Source organism: Tamandua tetradactyla, chromosome 15 (genome assembly GCF_023851605.1).
Source record: "Tamandua tetradactyla isolate mTamTet1 chromosome 15, mTamTet1.pri, whole genome shotgun sequence".
NCBI classification, from domain to species: domain Eukaryota; kingdom Metazoa; phylum Chordata; class Mammalia; order Pilosa; family Myrmecophagidae; genus Tamandua; species Tamandua tetradactyla.
In genome coordinates, this window is record NC_135341.1 from 21,123,161 (window position 1) to 21,142,058 (window position 18,898).

Consider the following 18,898-nt stretch of genomic DNA (forward strand, 5'->3'; position numbering starts at 1 on the left):
GTAAGAGCTTACAATATAGGGCCCTTTATAATACGCTCCAACCTGATAACCCATGCTTTCAACGTCAATTCTCTGAGTTTGTACGTTATAGTTAGTCCATATGAGTGAGGTATGATAATATTTGTCTTTTTGTTTCTGCCATTTCATCCAACATACTGTCCTTAAAGTTCATTCACCTAGTTGCATGCTTCACAACTTCATTCCTTCTTGGAGCTGCTCAATATTTCTTTGTATGTATATATCACAGTTCCCCACTTCCTTCCCTCGGTTGTTGTACCCTCAGGCCATCTCCATCCATTGTGAATTAGGAACACTGTCACTATAAACACCAGTGTCCAAATGTCTCTTTCTGTCCCAACTCTCAGTTCCTCCAGGTATATACTGAGCAATGGGGTTGCAGGATCACTTAGCAACCCCACCCCCAGCCTCTTGCGGAACCACCACACTGTCCTCTGGAGTTGCTGAACCTCTCAGCTTTCCTCCCAATAGTGAATAGCTACATCTCTTTCTCCACATTTTCTCTAGCACTAGTTTCACTCTGTTCATTTTTTAACAGTTTGATTCGCACATTATACAATCCAACCTAAGTAAATAGACATGCCTTTGCCACTATAATCTATATAAAGACATTTCCTTTTCTTCGACAAAGAATCCATACCTCTCCCCATACTTCCCACTTGTTGACATTAATTTTGGCATAATGCCTTTGTTACATTCAGTGGAAGCATGTTACGATGTTACAGCTGACTATAGACCCTAGCTTGCATTATTGTACTTTTTCCTGTATACCATCCATTTTCAACATCAATAGGTATTTATTGAGCCCTCTGTGCCAGCTGTTAGTGAACTAAGATGGGAAGACGATGACTTATGGGGAGTAAGAGATGAAGATTACCTAGGAGGTTGCAAAGGATAAGCACTCCCCACGCCTGGTGTGCGTGTCACTTCCCTTGGTTTTCTTATTGTACCCGAAGCATGATGCTAGGAGATGTTATTTAGGATGATGATGGTGATTTCACTTCTACTATTCTTGGCTGCTATCCACTGATTGACATTTATCGAGCGCATGTTAGTAGGTCCCACACATACCTAGTGCTTTTACTTATTAACTTACTATCTCACTTAATTTTTAAAAGTGATGAACTGAGGTTCAGTGTGGTTAAGTGACTCACTGAAGTAAGGGACTTGGAAATGGAATCTATCTGACCCCAGAGTTTTTACTCAACTTCTCCTATGGAAAAATACAAATAATGCTATTAATCGTTTTTCTCAATCACATATTTAGTGACATCTTGCATCACTGCTAGCTTTTCTGATGGCCTTCTTGTGGTTAACTCTTCTACTTGCTGCCTTCAGTCATATTTCAACAGGAGAGTGGCTTGGGGATGAATGTAGGGGTTCCATGACAATTTGTTTCACTGCTTTGCTGGTTTGTAGGTGATTTCAAACTGGGTCTAAAGACTCACACATTGATCAGAGCAAGATTTTCCTTCATGCCACCAGCATCTCACAAGACAAGTTTCCTACTATGGTCAAAATCTGAGGAGACAGTGTGTCTTCACAGAGCCTCACCTCTAAGATCTATTTGGAATTGAAAAGACAAAGGTATTCAGGGGATTGAGAAAATAGAGAAGGCTCTGGCAACTGGACTCAGGTTGCTGAAGTTGGAAATAAGTTTGAAGTCTTCAACTGTGCAAAGGAGAATGGAGTGAGTTTTTCTGAAATGCAAGATTCTGACTGGAGGTTGATGGACATTTGGAATGTCTGTTTACAAAAATGGTAACAACTAAGCTCAATCCAACATCAAAGCAAGTGGAAATATGAAAAACTCCAGTACACACTCTTCTAGAAGCACCTCAGAGATTCTAATGATGCTGTTTGTTTCCAGGAAGATAAGTGGACACTGAGATGGCCCTTACTTTCCCTCCTGTCAGACCCAAAAGATGACCTCCAGCTTTCTTATCTTCAGATAAATGGCATTATTTAGGCAGCCAGAATCATTTTTCCAGACAGTTCTTTTCTAACCTTGGTTGAATCTAAAACAGCTTCCTCCCCAAGGCTTGCAAGAACAGCGTGCATTTATTAAAATTATTTTCTTTTAAAGAAAGAAAAACTAAGTGAAAGACAAAATGCTGTACTTTTATGCTTAAACACAATTGGGGCATTTTCTCCCTGATTTGGTTATGTATTAAATGTGTCAACGTTTATTGTCTCCATAGGAGGAACTTTCTACTACTTAAATATTATCATTAAGAGAAGATTATTTTTTAGAGGGTAAGAATAAATGTCAAAGCAGAGGGAATTGAGCTACAGATTGGAAAATGCAATCAAGGTTATTACAAACAATCCTCTTTTCTATACAATTAATTGTGCTCATACACATGGGGACAAGGCTGGAAAATTACTGTCCCACATCCCCACCCCATCTGGATATGCCAGAAATATAGTTATCCAATTTATTCAAAGTACATTGTACTGTTAAGAAGGATCTTCTCGAATTTCACCCATCACTACCCCCAACAAGTCAACATGAAAAGGTAGACTCCAAGGTGATTAAAAAGGAATGGGTCAGTGGAGACCAAGGCAAGGCATGGAATGAAAGGAACTAAGAGAAGAGGAAAACTCTATAAAACCTGTATAATGATTTGGAAAGAGGCATTGCTGTGCTTACTAAGCTGTGATTTATTAATTTTAGTTCTTCAAATAGGATTTTGAGCCACAGAGAGCTCAGACTGCCTCTATGTTGTCAAATTAAAATAGATAATGAGGCCATCATTCAGATATTTCACAGCAAATCCCTTTTTCCTCTTGTTTATCTTCCCTGAACTGTGGTACTCTACTCAAGTGAATTACAAAATGAAAACATTTCCAGAAATATTTTTTAACCTTGAATGTCTGTCCAGCTGATACCTGATTATCCATCCATTTTATTTATTTATTATAGAAATGTTCATGAGTAAACAATTTAAAGGATTTGATGAAAATAAATACTTATGACTTTCAAAAACTAACTGGTAACATGGGGGAGGCTAGTAGAAATCTTTCTGAGCTAAACTTTTGTTTGAAATTTACATCAAATCAAATTGATTTGATTCATTAATTTTTTTCAAAATATGCTATTTATGCAATCAATATAGAAATATTTAAAGAAGGAAAATGAAAGGTCTCTCATAATGCCATCTCCGTTAATAACAATTAAAAAAGACATGAAACAGGTTCTTTATTTTATTTAATAATATAACTAACGAATGTCTTATTTTTTTAACTAAGATCTACTTTATTCTTTTTAACAGTCATACGACATATTAACTGGATGTATAAATTATCCTATTGTACAGGATGTTCTGTTTAGTGAAACAGTATAGGTTGCACAGTAATTTTCTAAATGGTCCTCCACTGATGGGCATTTTGATAGTTTCATCTTTCATTGTTAAAACCATGCTTTCAACTTACATCTCTGGGCACTTCTATGAAAACTTTCTATAATTTTCCAGAATTAGAATTGCTGGGTTAAGTGGCATGTATAGTTTTTATGGTTTTTGAGTTGTATTGTCAAAAGCTCCTGCTAAAAGGCTGTAGTAATTTGCACTCCCACAAACAGTATGTGAAAGTTTTCCCTTCTATTTCTTTTTTGCTCTGTTGTTTCTACTTAAAAAGCTTTTTAGTGAGAAAATGTCAAACCTACACAAACCATGAATTCCATGTATCTGCTCGCCACCATCAACAATCAACGACTCATGACCAGTCTTTTTCCATCTCAACCTCCTCTTCCAGCCTCCCACATCTTGGTCACTGGATTATTTTGAAACAAATTCCAGACATCATACAATTTCATTTGCAATATTTCAGCATGTATTTCTCAAAGACTGGAACTAAGAAAAACAACCCAGAACTACAATACTATAATTCACACCTAAAAAATATCACCATATTATCTACTCAGGGTTCAAATTTCCCTTACTGTCTTCTATTTTTTCAAGCTGGTTTATAGTAATCAGAATCCAAAGAAGCCATACAATGTATCTGGTTGATACGTCCCTTAGAGCTCTTTGAACCTACAGACTCTACCTCCCTTTTTCCCTTTGCGATGAATTTGTGGAAGGAATCAGGTCCTGTTAGAGTACTTTCATTTCTCTGAAACATCAGATTCAAGGGTAAAGCCACCTGTTTGGGGTGGCATCTGCGAGGACATAGAGAGGCATGTCATTAGGAGCAGTAATTCCAGAGCTTTAGATTTCTTGGGTCAGTACAATTTCCAGAAGTGTATTGGGCCCAGCAGAAAATTAGTACTTTTTTTTTTTTTTTTTACTTAGCCAGGTGAGGACATTCAAAACAAAAATAAAATTAAGAAGATTAATTACTTATTATCAACATTTCATAAAAGAAAAGACATTAATACCCCCAAAATAGAAAGACAAACTTTAGAAGAGTGCCAGTTCTTTCAAATGGAATAGTTCTCAGATTTTAGATCTCAGAACTAGAACTATTAAAAGTGAGGGGACTTAGATTTTTGGATTTAGCTAAGCACTCAGTATTATCAAATCTAAAATGAGAGGTTTAAATGTTCTTGGAGGTCTATGGTGAAGAATCTCAAATGTATATATATCATGTGTGTGTGTGTGTGTGTGTGTGTGTGTATTCATTTACAGATTCTCAATAGGTTTCCTACCTCCGGAAAAGATTAAGATTCACTAAACTTGATCATTTTGGTGACCCAGTATTGAAAATGGAAATAAGAGCTGGGTTCTAAGGTTTTCACTCAGACTATATCATGAGCCCACATTTTGTCCAGCATGGATAAAGCCAGTGACAACCCTTCCCCAGGTACCTCACTGGCTCTCAGGCCTAGGGGTAACATGGAGAAGAATATTTGGATTTTAGTGCAATCAATGAGATGCTATTTCCAACACAACCCAGCCCTAGCCTGCCTTATATTTATCTATATTTCATGCCCAATGAAATACTACATTTGAACTTACTGTTTGCTTATTTGAAAGTCAAAATAAAGCAGCTCCATCAATCACTAGCTATGTGACCTCAGACAAGTCTTTCTGAGCCTCAGCTTTCTGATATGCAAAATGCAAGAAACAAAAGCACCTAAACCATATAGGGGTTTTTATGAGCTTCAAATGAGAAAATAGAATACGTTGCACTGATCGTCGTGCTTATACATATAATTAGCAACTATAGTTAGTATTATTACGTGACTTGCAAAGTTTCAAAAACTCAAAATTCAAGGTTCAAATCTACTAAAGTTGATTTTAAAAATCTCAAATGCTTTCAAAAAGCAGATTTCAAAGATCTGGAAACTTGGAATGTCCTATTAATACATTGCTCTGTCAAAAAGCCACCTAAAAGCAGTATTTGGTCATCTTCTGTTTTTGGTTGGAGTCATTTCATTCTTCACATAATAGCAGGCCTCATTGAAGGCATAAACTAGGGAACCTGGCAGAGCTCTTGCTTGCTAGGAAATTCAATATATTTTCCAGATTATAATGAAATAAACAGTAATCACTTATACATATAGAACAAAATGCAATTTCCTTTAAATCACCAAAAAGCTATTGCCCTGTCAAGAGACTATGGAATTGTGAATTTCCAATTCTTTTGATTATTAATATTAACATAAATACAAAAATCTTTTTTCAAAATAATGTCTAAGAAACAAGGAAACATTGTTCATTTCACTTAACTAGAAACAGTTTGTTCAACACATTTATCAGTTCAGGATAGAAAAAGTGCCCTTTATTGACAGTAGATAAAATGCCACCCATGTTTCTAATGCTTTGCCAGTCACCAGGGGATTAATCATGCAATTTCCCAGTTGCATTTGCAACATGCCATGTAAGAATCCATTTTCTGCACAATAACCACATATTTTTAAATCAGAACATGTCACTTTCCTACATAAAACCTTCCTCCAATGGCTTTCCCTTGTATCAGAGCCATATCTGAACCCTTAACATGGCCCAGAAGGACCTAACGCACCTGAATTTTGCCCGTTTCTTTGATATCATCATACCCACTTCCTTCCTTCTCTTCCTAGAACATGAATTTCACCCTTCTTGGGGCCTTTGAACTATCTCATGTATGGTTCATGTCCAGTTTATTTCTTCATGCAGTTCTCAGTCCAAATGTCCCTACCGCCAAGAGGCCTCCCTTGACCACCTAATTGTTGAGAATGAGATGCTTTGTCTTTCCATCTACCCATGAGAAGGAATGAGACGGCTTCACTCTTTCACCCATTCTAAAGTTTAAATGTTTGTGGTCTCAAGCAATCTTCCATTATGGCCAGCTCAATTGCTTCCCGCTTATTCAAGCCCATATCCTGAACTTCTCTCCCCAGATAAGTCTCCCCACTTGGCACACTTCTTCAGTGAAAGATATTTTTGTACAATGCCTGGCAAGGATTTTATTGGAAAGACTTGGGATTTTTAAAATGAGGTCAGTGACACATATCACCTATTCATAGAAGGGGCAAAAATTCTTTAAGAGGGAAAATTGTATTTAAACTTGAAAATGTCTCAAGGAAACATTCTTTATAGGTCAAGGGCTACCTTCTATTAGTATTTTTCTTCTTGCTTCACAGGATGTTTAAGACAGAAGACAACAGAAGTTAAATCCATCTTCCTTCCCTGATAAATAAAAACCGAGGTCTAATCCATGTGAGAGGCTACAAATGTCTTGCAAATAATTTAATATTCAATTATTTTGTTCAGAATCCAGAAATACTTAATTCTTTCTGACAACTCTAGATCAGAGATTCTCAAAGTGTGGTTTGGAGACCTTAAAACTTCCAGGGCCTCCACAAGATCAAAACTATTTTCATAATTATACTAAGATGTTATTTGTCATTTTCACTTTCATTTTCTCTTGAGTGTAGAGTGGAGTTTTCCAGAAGCTATATGGTAATAAGATGCTGTTATTGTTCTGATGGCTAATGTATGCTTGTAGGTTTCTGTGTTTTTTAAGTTTCTCAGTTTTGATTTGTAACATGGTAAATCTTCATAGACTTATGTGAAATAACCACATAAGTAAAAAGCTCTTGGTGGCTTCAATAATTTTTAAGAATAAAAAAGTTCTGGGACTTAACATTTGAGAACTGCTGCTCTGGATAATGCTTTTTGATTTTCCCCCAATTATTTCATTTTTCTTAGGCTCAGTTTTTTGCAATTCAGGTAATATGGGCATGTATGGCTTGATTCATCATTTTACACAGGCTTTCCTTTCATTCAATAAATATTTATTGAGTACGTATTATATGTGAGCCACCATGCTAAGCAAAAGTTTTTACTGTTATCAGCCAAAGAGTGTGCCAACAATACCTCCGTGTTCTTGGCAAATATTGATCAAATGACTTTTGTTTCCCAACTGTAGATACCACTAGTTAGTCATTTTCTATCCAGCTGGTTGTCTTTGATAATTTTACATTTCAAAGTTTCTCAGGCTGGGAGGTAGGAAAAGAGAGGTCAAAGTTAGGAGAACCATTGTGATGATTACCCACAGTAATGATTACCTCTCCATTCTTCATCTCAGCCCTGGAGGGAAGTCAAACTGAAGCCTAAAGTTAGGGACATTTGCAACATGGGAGCAAGTATTATTCATCTTAGTATCCTACATGGAGTTGACATCTCTTATTTTAGCTTACTTGACACCTATTGTTCTTCTGAACGGTTCTTTGATTTTCAGGTTTGCATGTGAGATCTGGATGTGATCAAATATCAAGTTTCATCACAAGGCTTAAAGATCTAGGCAGGCATATAAGATTCTATTCCAGGATAATGAGGCCAGAAAAGAGGAAAACATGTTTTGGTTTGCCAAAGTTGCCAGAATGCAATCTACCAAAAATAGGTGGCTTTTACAATGGGGATTTATTAGCTTACAAATTTACAGTTCTGAGGCTGTGAAAATGTCTAAACTAAGGCACCAACAGCATGATACCTTCTCTGAAGAAAGGCCGCTTGCACCTGGGACACCTCTGTTCTGTGGGAAAGCACATGGCTGGCAACTGCTGGTTCTTCTCTCCTAGGTTTAATTTCTTTCAGCTTCTGGCTTCAGTGGCTTCCTCTCTCAGCAACTCTGGGGGCTTTTTCTGTTTTTTTATCCTCTTATAAAGGACTCCAGTAAAGGATTAAGACCCATCTTTTATGGGCTGGGTCATATCTCTATTGAAATAACCTAACCAAAAGGTCGCACCCATAATAGTTCTCACCCACAGGAATAGATTAAAAGAACATGGCCTTTTCTGCAGTATATAACAGCTCCAAACTACCACACATGTGGAGAGAGAAGGAAAGGGAGGGAGAGGGGGAGGGAGAAGGGGAGGGAGAGGGGGAGGGGGAAGGGAGAAGAAGGGGAGGGGAAGGGGAGGGAAAGGGGAAGAGAAGGAGGGGAGACTCTAGATCTTTATTGCATCCCTAGCACCTAGCACAGTGCCTGGCACATAGCAGGTAACAGGGAAAGCACATGGCTCACATGTAGATTGATTTTAAGCTAACTTCTTTACAAGTGACTGAAACATCTAGTTTCATAAAGACAAAAAGACAGAGACCCTTTATTTTGAAAAAGCATCAGCTGCAGAAATCTCAAAGTTTGGAAAAGTCCATGGCTCCTCCCCTCTATTTTCTCTTTGCTGCTACCTTATACACCACTTTTCTAGCTTTTTATTTTGATTCTAACTGGATATGTTGCATGATCCAAATGCATTCTTTTCTGAAAATATTTTTTTACCTTGCATTTCCATGTTTAGCTTCCCTGGACTCCTAAATCTTGTAAAATAAATTTCACATGGCCAACCAATGCAAATATTCATAGTCTGTATTTTGAGCTAAGGAACATGAACCAAAGTATATTAGGGGAGTGAGAGGGAAGAAAGAGGAAGGGTTTTATAAAAGGAGAAAAATGATTAGCAGGATTCAGTACTCAACAGATTTGGTTCCTTCATTCCTGGAAAAATTCATTTGAAGTTCATATTTCCATCTGAAATCTATATATAACTATTCCAGAATCCCACCTACATAAAGATTTAATGGGTCCGAATGGCTGTGATAATTCAGGTTTGTTGAAAAGATTGGTATATTTTAGAGTGGGTTTTATACATGTATTTGTTTGTAGGCTTTTTTAATCTTCTAAAAGGCTCACCTCTAAATTCCCCTGAAATTTTCTCATTCCTTTTAAAGTCCAGAATTTCTTAAGTGTTCCAGAATTATCTTATGAAGGAATTGATCGAGACCTTGCATAATAGGAGACAGTGGCATTTGATAAAGTTAGAGAAAACCACTAAATTTGTCTTTCATTTCCAGCCTTTAGCTTTTTAATAAATGTCTTTTGAGCACACAGCAAACCCTGAATAGATGTTATTTTACAAAGTTTTAGGACAGAGTCTTGTTCCTTAGAGAAGCTGGAGTCTAGTAAGGCAGATAAAACACACAAAATAATGGTAATGCCAGAGAGACTGTTTTAAGTGCTACAACTGAGGTATAGATAAAGTGCTATGGCTGGGAGAACTGGGGAAGATTTTAGGGGAGGAGATGAAACTTCAAGCCAACTAATCCTCCTGTAAGTGCCAAATGACCAATTAACTCGAGGAAATGGAGTTTGCAAAATTAAGTCTGACCTGCAGAGGATAGTTTCCCTTAGCATGGAATATTACAGGTTCCAAGGCTTATGCCTTCTTGGGCAATGAACCAAATTGCTTAGGACTGGCTTGAGAAAATAAGGATGTCAAACATTGTTGGTCTCTGCCAAATGTCTCTGAGGCCTGATGTTTGCATCTTCTGGACATCAGTGAGACTTAATGACAGCTGACCACTGCCTGAATTGGGACCTAAGTGTTTCTTGGCAGTCTTTAAATCTAAGGATTTAAAATTGACTACCAGCTTTGATGTGCTGCTTGCACCTCTTTTATCCAAACAGAGAGCGCAGCAAGGACAGAAGCTGGCAACTTGTTCACAGCTGCCTAGAAAATAGATATGCATTTCACATTTCCACATCTTCCCTTCCTCTGCCCACATGGTGTGGCTAACTTTCTTCCTCATTTTAGCAGATAAAGAATGATCTGAATTAATCTGGGATGGACAATCAGTCTAACAGAGTGAGCTTGAAAACTTATTATTGCTCATGGCAATGCTTGCAGGGGCTTGGCGTAAAACATTCCTTTCAGGCTGGTAACCTTTAAGACATTAGGAAGCAGGGTTATTTAGAACACAAAATGCTGTGTACTTAAGTGACAATGAATTCCTTTATCTAGCCAGAGAGCATATAATTGAAAAGGGGAAAGCCACTTATTTTTATAAAGTTTCAGTTTTCTACAAGAGGATCATTTAATTTTTTCAAATAAGTAGTCCAATACTCCTTTCCACCAACCTACAAAATTCACCTTTTGGACAGTGTTTTCATTTGTTTTCCACTGGGCAAGAGTAAAAGGCAAAGAAAGAAAGGAAGGCCACTATTCTTATAGAGGCTGAGGAGAAAGACATTGTAAGTGATTATTTCATTGAACCCTGCTGTAGGGACACATTAGGGAGGAACCTGGTAGGGCTCACATTTCTAGAAGCTCTTTGGGAAAGACATAATATTCCTATAGAACTAGGGAGAAAAAGGGGAGAAGGTTTTACTGGGAATCTTAATCCTCCCCTCATTTCCCCAACATTTGTGTCCTGAATTTCAGCTCTGTTCAATAGCCCCTATGTCCTAAAGAATGTCCTAAAGATCCTCAGTGTAGTTGGGAAGGGGTGACAGTAGAGAAGGCAGAGAAGGCTGAGGGTCTCCAGACCAAAAGCCCTTCAACTGTTCCCAGTGCTCACTGCAGAAAGACCACTTCTGGGGTCTATTTGATAGGGCACAAGGGATTGTTTACACCCAATGAATGTGAGCTCATTTGCTTAAAACTCTACCAAGACTGTGCTGGACAAATGCAGATCCTTAGAGATGCCAGGGACCCACCCCTCAATTTGGCTGCAGTTTCTGCTTTCTTCCAGCTGTAGGACCTATTAGCTGTTCCCAGAAATGAGTCCACCCATGGTAGACTGGAGACCCCCTACAAAGTTCTGCAAACTCCTCACCCTAATGTGCTGGGTCTGGTGGCTGGACCTGCAGGGTTCACTTTTCTCACGCCCAGACTGCTATGCTGAAGCTTAAAAAAGAAAGGTTGTGTACCCATAAGGGTCTCCTGGTTCATGTCCCAGAAATAAGGTTGGTTGCCCAAACCAAATTCCCAAAGTTTTTAAATCCTTACCTAGCCCTTCTGCAATTATTTCAACAAATTCATCTACTATGTATTCTACTTTGAATTCTCTTTTATATTCTTCCTGTTTGGCAAGGCTTCAACTCCTATGGATTGCAATTAGATTCCAATTGGAATTTGCATATCTCTCCCGACTTTTCAAGTTCAAGGGTCTTTTGGTCTCTGTAGCACAGAGCCTGAAGAAATCACAAATATTCTGAATTTCATTTAGTTTGATGAACATTTTAGAAGTCTTTCTATTGATGTATACATGTGTGTATGGAGGTAGCAGAATAATGTCATGATTAAATGTACAGGCACTGGAATCCAACAAACTTGTGTTCAAATCTCCTATTTACCATCCTGGCCCCGCCATACAGCATACAAAAAAAAAAAAAAAAAAGTGCTCAGGAACCATCCTGGGCAGGTCAGTTTGGTGGAGTTTAGCTGTGGCCAGGAGGCCCATGTGCTCTTCAGTCCAAGTTTATCATTAACAAAGCTGATATTTGGATTTCAATTTGGGTATCAGTTATTTCTCCAATTCTTAGAGGGGAGGAGTAATAATTGATACTCCCAGATATCCCGAAGTGCAAATGAGGTAGAAATCAAATATTTCAGCTCCAACGGGAAGAGAGTCACTCCAAACCCTGGCCAGCCTCTTCCTGATGAAGACTCTGGTCATAATAGGGTGAGGAGTTCTTGTGTATGTGGGGGTGGGGGTGGGGGAAGGAGACTTGACCTGTGTTGGCTAGTCCACTCTTGCAAAATAAGATAAAGCATCAGTAAATAAAAATATAAAGCTATCCTTCTATATTGGTTGGCAGATTCTTGTTGTAAGAATGAATGTTTTCAATGAAGATATATAAAGAAATAGAATTATGGCCTTTATTTTCCTACATGTGCAAGCCAGAGATCACTTTTCACATAAAAACTGGAAGAGCAGCTAGTGTGAATAAAGGCTTACTTATGCAATAGGCTAATGTTACAAACCTAATACTTTTTTAGGCAACAACAGTAACTACCCCAGAAGTTGCAATTGTAGGGGGACATAATACCTGTTCCAGACATAGGACTCTTTTTACTAGTTGGTGACCCCATGTCCCTCAAGATATTACATCAAAAAATGGTTCCATGGAAAAATAAATTTGATAAATGCTTCATACTCCATGCCCGTCTTGAATTTTAACAGCGCAGAGCCATCTATTGAAGTCTTGGGCATGCCCTCAGTACATATACCTGTTTAACTCCCTTTTCCCTAGAGTTCATCTGACCCCAATTGAGGTTGCATAACAGCCATTAACATTTGGCAAAATACACTTTGATTTAAAATAAGATGTTAATGAGGAAGAGAGATCAAGGTGGAGACTTACTCCAAGGATTGGGTTTTTGACTTTTTTTTTTCCAATTCAGAGAAAGAGAAAAAGAAATCCTTTCTCTCCTGTAATAACTCTCCAAAGGAGAGTTTTTTCAAAATCAGTAATTGGCATGAGGGAAGGGAGCTAGGAACAGGGTGAGCTTCGGAACCACTGAGAAGAGAGGCTCATTTTTCTATGCATTATTTAATACCATAATGTCCTCCCTAGAATCTTTCATTCCATGCTGTGATTTAAGGCCAAGACCTCTGATAAAATTAAGTAGGACATTAAATCTGAAGCAGATTAAATGATACTAACTTTTAAAATGTGCACACCAAAGTCATGAGCTTAACTCACAGGGACATGGGAAATGCCAAGTAGCAGGATAAGGCTGTACAAAGGACATTACGCATCTCCAGGGCTGCTTGGCTCGGAGAGCAGAGGGGAGTGGCAGGGAAGCTTAAGCACTTGGGTATCAGGGAAACTACATTCCAAGGATACTTTTCTCCCTCCAGATGAAAGATTTCATTAAAGGATTCCTGGCGCTGATGGAAAGGAAGCAATTCCTGGCAAGCAATTGCTTGCTTCGCTCTGTCTCGCCCAGGACAGGCTGCCTTTTTCCAGGGAGTGATTGACTGCTGTCTGTGTGCTTACAATGGGAATGCTCCCTGGGTGGTTTCCATATTTTCCTTATTTAAAGGAAAGGGAGATGTGTGGTTGGTTATTTGGAAGCAGAGATGCTTCCCTGAAGCTCCTCTATGTGGACATGGACACTAGCATCAGAAATGCCTTTTAGATGACACTACAAAGAGAGGTGAAGGCAGGCAGATAGGAAAGTCCATATATATTTTTCCTCATAGTGTCCTATGATCTCATTTCCTAAAATTATTTGCTGCTTTACACTGCCTGGTTTTGCTCCAATTGTCCTCTCTGTCTGTAATGCCTTGGCTCCCATTTCTGCCTATTGAAACCTTTCCCATTCTTCAAAGTCCTACTTAAGTGACTTCTCTTTGGTGAAGGGTTTCCTGATTGCCTCTGGGGGGAACTAATGCTGCAGTTTCCTGGCCTGTTTGGAACCATTTTGTTTTGATTTTATATATTCATATTTTGTCATATAAACATTCCATACATGGTGTACAATCAACAGCTCACAATATCATCACATAGTTGTCTATTCATCACCATGATCATTTTTCAGAACATTTATATCACTCCAGAAAAAAAAAAAAGAAAAAAGAAAAAACTCACACACGCCAAACTCCTTACCCTTCCTCTCATGACCGCTAGTATTTCCAGCTACCCAATTTATTTTACCTTTGTCCCCCCTATTATTTGTTCATTATCCATTCATACTTTCTACTCATCCGTCCATACTCTAGATAAAAGGAGCATCATAAGGTTTTCACAATCACACAGTCATACTGTAAAAGCCATATTGTTATACAATCATCTTCAAGAATCAAGGCTACTGGAACACAGCTCAACAGTTTCAGGTACTTTGCTCTAGCCACTCCAATATAAACCAAAGAGATATCTATATTATACGTTAAGAATAAACTCCAGGATAACCTCTCAACTCTGAAATCTCTCAGTCACTGCAACTTTACTTTGTCTCATTTCTCCCTCCCTCTTTCTGTCAAGAAGCCTCTTTCACACCCTAGATGCAGGGTTCCGGTTCATCCCAGGATTTCTGTCCCACGTTGTCAGGGAGACTTACACCCCTGGGAGTCATGTCCCATGTGTGGGGTGGAGGTGGGCAGGGCAGTGAGTTCACCTACTGTGTTGGCTTACAGAAAGAGGCCACATCTGAGTAACAAAAGAGGTCCTCTGGGGGTGACTTTTAGGACCAATTTTTAAATAGGACCAGCCTATGCTTTGCAGGAATAAGTCCTACAGGGGCAAACCCCAAGATCGAGGTCTCAGCCTATGTAATTTTGTTGTCTCCACTGCTCGTGAGATTATCAGGAATTCTCCAAATGGAAAATTTCAATACTTCCTCCTTTTTCCACAGTTTCCCAAGGGGACTTTGCAAATACTTCTTCATTCACTGCCCAAATTACTCTAGGATCTATCAGGGCATCACACTAACCTGGACAAACTAACAAAGTTTCACGCCCTATTCAAGATTCCATGTACTTATAGCGTTCAACTAAACTGACCACACAAGTTAAATTAGGAGATGCACTATGCAAAATATAAATTTTACACCAAATAAACATTTCTCCCTTTGGTCTCACACAGAAGTTGAAGTTTAAAAATATGGGCCATATCATCCTTTACCATATATTCTGATTTACTTTAGTCCTATCCAGATCAGCTTCATTTGTGTCTCTACTCGAAGTCAGATCCCTTTTTCAAGTTTTTAAACAGTTCCTGTATGGGGTACTGCTGACTTTCATAGCTTCAGAGCTCTAATTCTGAGTCTCAGGTATGTTTGGACCTTTTTAATAGCATTTTTCACACTTTGATTTCTACTATCTTGATGACTATTGTCAAGTCATTTTATGTCAAATTTAACTTGTGTGGTCAGTTTAGTTGAACGCTATAAGTACATGGAATCTTGAATAGGGCGTGAAACTTTGTTAGTTTGTCCAGGTTAGTGTGATGCCCTGATAGATCCTAGAGTAATTTGGGCAGTGAATGAAGAAGTATTTGCAAAGTTCCCTTGGGAAACTGTGGAAAAAGGAGGAAGTATTGAAATTTTCCATTTGGAGAATTCCTGATAATCTCACGAGCAGTGGAGACAACAAAATTACATAGACTAACAGACTATGGCTGTCTGAGGTTTACCCCATGAGCCGTTTGAAGAGGGGACAGGATTTTAAATATTTACCCCCACCCAGCACTAAGCACAGCTGAGGCTCAATAAATGCCAGTTGTTTTCTATCTAAATATATGCAAAAAAAATTGCGATTGGGAGTTGGCAAAGTTTATCATTCTACGACCTGGTTTAGATGACTAGATGGACTACCATCTTCAAACTTCAGTCATTCTCTTATCACTCATGATTTTTTTTCATATTTGTGAACCACTTATGCTTCTATTTGCATAATAGTTTTCTTTCAATTCATTTCCCTTTTTCTTACACTGACTCATTTAATAAGCAAACCATTTATCTCATCTGTAAACAGAAATCTAGTATCACTTGCCTTAATTGAAGACAAGCATATACACGAATATAATCAAAAAAACAATGTTATTATATTTATTCATCCATTCAACAAATACTTATTGAGCATCTATGTGCCAAATACTGGGCTAGGTACTGGGGTTATGGTGGCAAACAAGGACAGGATCTGTTGGGGCTTCTGTTCTATTAAGGAAAACAAACCCAAAAAAAAACAGAAAATGTAAGCCAAACAATAAGCACATATAGGTGTTATGAAATAAAATGAAGCAGGGAGCAGTCATGGAAAATGATTAGGGTACAATTTAGGGAAAGAGGTCAGGGAAGGCTTCTCTGAGGAGGTGAAATTTGAGCAGAGACTTGAAAGAACCAACTATGGGACCATTTGGGGGCAAAGGCTTATGGGCCCAGGGAACAGCAGGTATCACAGCCCTGAAAGAGATTCACCTTTGATATATCTCAGGTGTACTGAGATATGTACCCACCCGTAAGGAGGTGGGTACATACGGAGTGCACTGATGATGAGAGGTGCTAGGAAAAGCAGTCAGAGAAGCAAGAGCGAGAGCACATCCGGCCTTCTGGACTAGGACAATCCCTCTGAGTTTTATTCTAACAGAGATGGGCAATTTTAGCTGCATGATGTTGCACTCTGGGAAATAATGTCATTCATTAAGGAAAGCTCCCTGGAAAGTCTCTTTTTGCCTTCTAATTAGAACTTTCTCCTTGGCTTATAATCAAACTTGCAGTCAAACAAGTTGCCTTTAAAAGATGGTGGAATTTCAGGGAACCTGAAGAGATCAATGCCAGTCATTCTGTCTGTCTGGTTTGTTAAGCTGGGAACCCCTCTTGGACAGTGCCTGGCAATAGTGCATATCTTGTAACCATTTGTGGAATGACAGAAACATAATTGCTTCTGCCTCCCAAGTTCAATGTCTCTTTGCTTTAAATTTGCTGAACCCTGTTCTATGCACCCCCACCCCACCTCCCATCCATCCTGATCTTGCAGGACCAAGCAGGGAAGGGAAATATCATCAGGGAAGGTGAATGCCCTCCCACTCCCTATTCTAAAGCATTGGTTCTCAATCTGGGCTGCATATTAGAACCATCTGGGGACCTGTGCAGAGATTCTGACTTAATTGGTATGGTGCAAAGCCTGGACATTTGTGGTTTTAAAAGCTCCCCAGGTGATTCTAACGTGATTAAAGGTTGAGAACACTGCTCCAAGGGAAGTCACAAGGGAAGTAAGCATTTTTGCTTCCATTTTTGCAGAAGGGGGAAATCAAGAGTTTTGATTTTCTAAGATCACATGAAGACTGGTATTTGAGGTAGATACCTGGGTAGGCATGGAATAGAAACCAAATGAAGGTGAGATAACCAATTCCTTAGGGTGTGAGGGGGCACCTCTGTTTGGTCCTCCTTGCCTACTTCTACCAGATATTCCCAGGCCACACAATGGCCCGTCTGTATTCACTTTACCAAACCCACCTCTGGTCACATAGACACAGTCCTAGGACTGGAATGTGGAAGAGCTCCAAATTTCTGACTTTAAAGCCTCAGATGCTACTTTATTCCCCCTTCCTCCTCCTGCATAGCATAGCTTCAGTCAGCATGAATGAAACATCTAATTAAATCTGAGCTGGCAATGCTTGACCGAAAATTAAAATGTTCCCACTTTTGGCCTTCATCCTTGTTTCAGTATGTATTGAAACCTTTTTTGACTCCTCTATCTACCCCACTTGCTGTCTAGTTACCTCTACTTTTTATCTTCAGAAACTGACTTTCCAGATTTCGTTGTTTTTCTTTCTTTTTTTTTTCCCCAGGTTTCTTAAGCTCTGAGAAAACTAACCCCCATATGCTTAAACAGTCTTCAAATTTGTTATATGATCCCATACCTACTGGATAATCTACTTTGTCCTTCCGGATCTACTTTCCATTCTCCATTCTGTTCTGTGCCTCCAGAGGCTGACCTCAAGGACAGCATCAACTTGGCTTGCTTGTCCTTAGGCTTCCTGTTGGGTTCAGCCAGTGGAAGGCAGCCATGTGATATCTGAGGGCAGGAAAGGTGGGAATTTTTATGCCCCTTGCTCCCTCCTTGCTCTGTTGGCAGTGGCTGTGTTCCTCTAAGCTCCTGTTGGCTCTTCCTCTGCTACATCTACTGTTCTCACCGAGAACTAGTAACTACTCCACCCCTTTGCCCCTTCAGACCTATGGTTGATAATGGCTCCCTAGCAGCTGCTAGGCCTGGGGTGCTTCACTATCTCTGGTTGGTTTCCCTCAATCCTGCCCACATCTTTGTACACAGTCCATTCATCATTAACTCGCTTCAGTTACACAGTTTGAATGGGCCATCTGTTCCCTGTTGATCTTAGCTGATACAGAAGCAGAAATACAAAATTGCATCTTTCTCTTAAATTGAGATATGATTAACATACCATACAATTCACCCTTTTAATATAAATCAAAATTAAAACTAAAATTCAATTTACTCATGTAAATTTTATCTTTTAAATTTAATACGTAAGGATATGTTGTCCGAGTTACTCTACTGTCTGCATGCTCTACAAGTTACACAATGTTGCATGTCACAAATTACTTAACCATTTATTTTGTTTCCAAATTTACACTGTCATGAATAAGGCTATAGTGTGTGTGTGGGGGGGGAGATGAGCTGGCAACACACGCACACACACACATACCTGATCCAATCCAATTTCCTCCTTAGCAGCCTTCCTGAAAAACCCTGAACAGAGGATATTAAATAGTATGTGCACTGTAGATGAGCTATATTCTTAATCTTTTAATTTATAGATCATCAGTATAGCATTTCTTAAAATGTAGTTTGTGAGATTGTGATATTCTGCTACCTTTTTTTTGGTATAATTTTAGATTTTTTTGTTGTTCTCTTCTATTGTGGGCGAATAGTACTGGCTTTCCACTCATGGTAGTGATTGGAAGTTTCCTTTAACATTGAATTGATTTAACTTCATTTATAGCAATGAAGTAGATATCAGGAAGGTGATGCGTATGTGGCTAAACCAAAATTTGTGATGTGGTACATGATGAACTGATATGTGGGAAAAACAGTCTAGAAAAGACTTCCCATTTTACAGATGGGGAAACTGCAGTCCACTGTAAAATGACTTGCCCTGATTCACACAGTGAGTGGAGGGCAGATTCCTGGTTCACATCTTC

At 38.8% G+C, this 18,898-nt stretch overlaps 1 protein-coding gene across 6 annotated transcripts in view; it reads right to left on the reverse strand.

Annotated features, from left to right (window-relative positions):
- The window catches only part of SYNPR (synaptoporin), a 321,242-nt gene that overhangs the window by 66,986 nt on the left and 235,358 nt on the right, over positions 1 to 18,898 (reverse strand). The window contains exon 3 of one of the 6 annotated variants that reach the window (XR_013162663.1): positions 1,122 to 1,231. The exons of the other annotated variants lie outside the window; for them this stretch is intronic. The gene's annotated coding sequence lies outside the window, so the exon portion shown is untranslated. Of the gene's footprint in view, positions 1 to 1,121; positions 1,232 to 18,898 lie in introns of those variants that run through there. 6 annotated transcript variants of the gene reach the window in all.